The sequence below is a fragment of the Callorhinus ursinus genome, unplaced genomic scaffold (genome assembly GCF_003265705.2).
Source record: "Callorhinus ursinus isolate GAN/ISIS: 27379988/994484 unplaced genomic scaffold, GSC_fseal_2.0 scaffold14, whole genome shotgun sequence".
Taxonomy (NCBI): Eukaryota; Metazoa; Chordata; class Mammalia; order Carnivora; family Otariidae; genus Callorhinus; species Callorhinus ursinus.
Window position 1 is genome coordinate 8462074 of NW_027397076.1, and position 5486 is coordinate 8467559.

The following is a 5486-nucleotide window of genomic DNA, read 5'->3' on the forward strand; positions in this document are numbered from 1 at the left end:
TAAGATTTTGTTTATTTGAGAGAGAGAGAGAGAAATCACGAGCAGGGGACAGATAGAAGGAGAAGTAGACTCCCCGCTGAGCAGGGAGCCCAACCCAGGACGATCCCAGGACCCTGGGAGACGCTTAACCAACTGAGCCACCCAGGTGCCCAATAAACAAATCTTTAAAAATGTTTTAGTTTCAGGACCAGGAGATGGCTTCATATATGTTCATCTTATCAGTGAAAGCATATATACAAAGGGAACAAGCAATATAAGAAAGTCATCTAACAAAGTTCCAAAAAAGAAATTCTAAGGAAACAATTTTGCTTTGAATATGAAAATACTCATTAGTCAGTGTTGCAAAATTAATTTTTTTTTTATTTTTTTTAAAGATTTTATTTATTTATTTTGAGAGAGAGAGTGAGAGACAGAGAGCATGAGAGGGAAGAGGGTCAGAGGGAGAAGCAGACTCCCTGCTGAGAGGGAGTCCGATGTGGGACTCGATCCCGGGACTCCAGGATCATGACCTGAGCCGAAGGCAGTCGCTTAACCAACTGAGCCACCCAGGCGCCCGCAAAATTAATTTTTTATTCTATTAAAAGTCCTTCATGGTGTAAATATAATCTGTGTACATTTATGACAGAAATTTGGAAATATGACAGTAATGAAAAAGTCTGACTGTTTAGAAAGCCGATTTTGTCCCGCTCACCTCAGCCTCCAATCAATTCTAAGTGCAATTTCTTGTTTGAAGACCTACACTAAGTGGGAATAACTTTTCCATCAGATAACACTGCACTTTACATATGGACTCTAGATTCGTGTTTCTTGGCATGCTACTTTGGAAAAATATAAAAGCAGACCCACCTGATTTTAAATATATTTGGTAATATATTTATTACTATGTTCTCTTATTTTGTTTAATGAGAAACCAAAAAGCCCAGTTATTTTTCTTTTGCATTCATGGTGCCAATTCCCACGGTTTCTGTGGAAAAGAAGAAGTTAGAGATTAAATTGTCAGATTTGTGGTACTGATTTGTGCTAATGTGCCTAAATGTTCAGGCGTTTGCAAGGATCGCCATCAGATAGGTTCAAAGTGAAAGTCTCTCAAGAAACTGGACAGAGGAAACATAATATTGTTCTCATTAGATGAAACAGCAAGAAGAATAAAAACAAGCTCAAAACCTCCTGAAAGAAATGGGTGAGCCGGAATATCCAAAAAGAGGAGGAGAGGATGAGTCATTCAGGAGGGAATGCTACTAATCCTCAGAGAAAGAAGCCTATTCTAGAACTATCCAAGAAGTATCCAGAAGGAGAGGTAAACCGCTTCTGGGGAAAACCATCTCTATTGTGGAAATGGGTGCTGGGTGTGGTAGAATACTCGGGAATCTCTTAGGAGACCATCCTCACGGTGGGATGCAGAGACAGATAAGGGTGGGCTGGGCTGGTAGGTTCCAGGAATAACAATCTACAATATCTAGCCCTAATCTATCACTACAAATGTATAGCGGTAAAGGAAATATATTTACCCAAATTCCTCTTGAGGCCAGTACTATAATAAGTCATTGGAAAAAAAATGTTTGATCAACTGTGGGGCAGTTTGGGGAAGTGAAACACATGGACATCGGTGGGAAGACAGTCCAGGCAGAAGAAGCCACCAGGGAGATAGCAGGTCAAGGGCTGAAAGAAGCAGTGGGGCTGTGGGCTGCTGAGGAGAGAGTCCTGTTTAATTACAGGATTATATTGCTTGCTTGGAGGCACTGAAGAAAGTGATCTTTATCTGACCTTTCCTGCACTCAGAAATCACTTCTAAGTACTTCAAATGTCAGATATTTTAGGGATATGGATTTGAGCATGCACCAAATTAGGAGCCTACCTACGATGCCTGTTTTGTTTCCGTCTTTTCTGATGCTGTTAAACATTCACTGTGGCTTGCTCTGGGGAGGAGAGGCATTTAAATTCCCCCTCTAGCAATTTGAGTTGAGAGCCTTCAAGCCTTCACACTAGAAGTACATCAAAACAAAAGGTAGACTTGCCCTACTAGGAATTTTAGCCTGATTTTGTACCTGTCATTTCAATCCCTGAAATTGGATTAAGGCAATCCCTGTTGTTAATGTCCTTAGGCACTTTTCTGTAGGAGATTACATCATAGCCTCAAATTACTTCTACGTTGTTTCAAACACAATGTTCAGCAGACATTAAAGAATCATCAGGCACATAGATTAGGCAAATTGAAGGAGAACCAGTTCATGACAAAAAATAGAGATAACCACACAAGAGCTTCTGACACTAGGCTTATCAGCCCAGGCTTAAAAATAATTGTATTTAAAAATAATTGTATTTATAGTGTTTAAGGAGATAAAACAGAAGATTGAAAGTCTCAGCAGGTAACTGGCAATTATTATTTTTTGTTAAAAGCAGAGTTGGGGGGCATGGCAAATATGAAGGACCAAATAGAAATTTTAGAACAGAAAAATGCAAAAACCACAAAAAAGAACTCAATAGATCCATTCATGCTTTCTCTATTTTACAAAACAAAACAAAATAATTTTGTTGACCTTTTCAAAAAATGTCAACTGTTGCTTTTATTGTTTGCTTCTTTGATTCATTCTCATATTTACTATATCCTTCCTTTATTCTCTTTGGATTTGTTCTGTATTTCCTTTCTAACCTCTTATTTGGGATACTTGTCTTTAATATTTGTTTGTGCTTGTTTTGTTTTTTAACCACTATGAGCCTATGTAAGACTAAAAACATCACTTTTGCCCTATCTCACAAATTCTGATAGAGAATATTTTTACCACCATGCTGTTCTAATTGTTAACTTTCATTATGATTTCTTCCTTGACCCTTGAGTTATTTGTAAGTACATTTTTAATTTCTAAATACAGTATCTCAAGGTCTTTTAGTATTAACTTCTTTGTTATTAACGACTAACTCAATAGTGAGTGATTAGATCATGCTCTCCAATCACTCACTGTTGAGAAAAATTAGTAGCAAAAACAGAACCTAGCAAATTTTTTTCTGTGAAGAATCAAGTAGTAAATATTTTAGGCTTTGTGAACAATTTATGGTTTCTGTTGCACATTGTTCAATGAAATGTTATGTAGCTATGGCAATGAGGTACTTTTTTATATCAAAGTGGAATTCTAAGATATATTATAAAATTAAAAGATGCACGATACTAGTGTATATGGAAGAATTTGATTGTATTTATAAGGCTATATTAAATATTATGTGTGCTTACATACACATAGAATAGCCTGGAAGGATACATAAGAAACGGTTAAAAAAATGAGTGTCTTAGGGAACACTAGGGGTTGGGTACCAGAGATGGAAGACTTGCTTTTCATTATATAGTGTTTGATACTCTTTGAATTTCTTTTTTATCATATGTATTACCTAGTTTAAAAAATATAAAACCTTTTCAAAAATGAGAGGCTGGCATTTTATCATATAACACATGTTTAATATATACCTTCCTCCTTCGTTCAGAAGAAAATTTTTCACAATTAGGGATAAAAGAGGGGATGAGTAAGAGTATACTTACCGTGATGAGGCCTGAGTGGGAGTGCTATTGTTCTTAGCGCACAGTTCAAGGAAGCCAACTTTATTTTTGCTTCTACATGCTGTAGACTAACAATATATTAACAGGAAAAAAAAAAAAATCATGTGCCGATGTGGTTTAGAAACCAAAAGTCGGGGCGCCTGGGTGGCTCAGTTGTTAAGCATCTGCCTTCAGCTCAGGTCATGATCCCGGGGTCCTAGGATCAAGCCCCGCATCCGGCTCCCTGCTCGGCGGGAAGCCTGCTTCTCCCTCTCCCACTCCCCCTACTTGTGTTCCCTCTCTCACTGTGTCTCTCTGTGAAATAAATAAATAAAATCTTTTAAAAAAAGAGATTAAACTGAGGCACATTAAAGTTTACAAGAGTTTATATGAGCAAATATTGATTTGAATTTAGATTTCTAAAATAGGATACAAAATATTGATTTGAATTGGGCAGCACCAAACCAAAAGTGGTTAAAAGCACCCCCTGGACAGAAGCTAGGGGAAATGTTCTTAGATGCCTATAGAGCAGATATAGAAGCAAAGCAAGGAAATTGTTTGACAGGCTACAGCTTAAGCAGTTATTTTATGTGAGAAAGCCTAGTTTACTGTTTGTGATTGGTTGTTCTTAAATTTCTCTTTCTTTCTTTCTTTCTTTCTTTCTTTTTTTTTAAGATTTTATTTATTTGGCAGAGAGAGCACACAAGCAGGGGGAGCAGCAGGGCAGAGAGAGAAGCAGGCTCCCCACTGAGCAAGGAGCCGTATGTGGGACTCAATCCCAGGACCCTGGGATTGTGACCTGAGCTGAAGGCAGAGGCTTAACCGACTGAGCCACCCAGGCGTCCCGGTTGTTCTTAAATTTCATCCTCTTGGATATGAGTGCATTTACAATTGACTGTGTCCTAGGTTTTGGTTTGCTTATGTAGGCTATCAAGCATGAGAGTCACCTCAGTCTAATAGTTTCTTTGTTTAATTGCTTTAATTGCTTTAACTGATACAATTTACATTCAATAAAATGTACCCACTTCAACTGTATACATTTCAAATGTCTTCAATTTGCTCTATTTAATATTGTACTGGAGGTCCTAACCAGTGTAATAAGGCAAGAGAAAGGAATAAAAAGCATACAGACCGGAAAAGAAGCTACAAAATTGTCTATACATAAAGATGATATGATTAGCTATGTATACAATACTAAGAAATCCACAAAAATGCTACTGCTACTAATAAATGAATTTAACAAGGTGGCAGAATATAAGGTTAATATAAAAAAATCGATTGTATTTCTATATATTGGCAACAAACAAGTGGACATTGAAATTTGAAAACAGTATCATTTTTTTAAATTTTTTTTTAGATTTTATTTATTTATTTGAGAGAGAGAGACAGAATAGTGAGAGAGAGCACAGATGGAGTCCTGGGACTCCATCCCAGGACCCTGGGATCATGACCTGAGCCAAAGGCAGACGTTTAACCGACTGAGCCACCCAGGCGCCTGAAAACAGTATCATTTATAATAGCATTTTAAAAACACAAAATACTTAAGGATAAATATGTGTAAGGCATGAATACTGAAAGCATTGTTGAGAGATATTAAAGAGATCTGAGTGGGGGCGGGGCCGCAGGCACCCACCAGATCCCATGGCCTCCACGCCGGAGCCCGGCGAGCCCGCCAAGTGGAAGCCCTTTAAGTTCCTAGGAATTTTAAATGTTGAAAACATTCCCTGTGCACGGGATTCAATATTGTATGATTCATTAGGATCTGTTGTGGCTGGCCTTGGACATTTTTTGTTAACTAGTAGGATTAGAAGATCATGTGATGTTGGAGTAGGAGGATTTATACTGGTGACTTTAGGATGCTGGTTCCATTGTAGGTATAATTATGCGAAGCTAAGAATCCAGGAAAGAATTGCCAGAGATGGAATTAAAAATAAGATTTTGTATGAAAGTACCCACCTTG

General features: G+C 37.7%; 1 pseudogene; it reads left to right on the forward strand.

Moving 5' to 3' along the window:
- The first annotated feature begins 5167 nt into the window (after nucleotides 1–5167).
- Nucleotides 5168–5486, forward strand: LOC112831879 (cytochrome c oxidase assembly protein COX20, mitochondrial pseudogene; annotated as a pseudogene).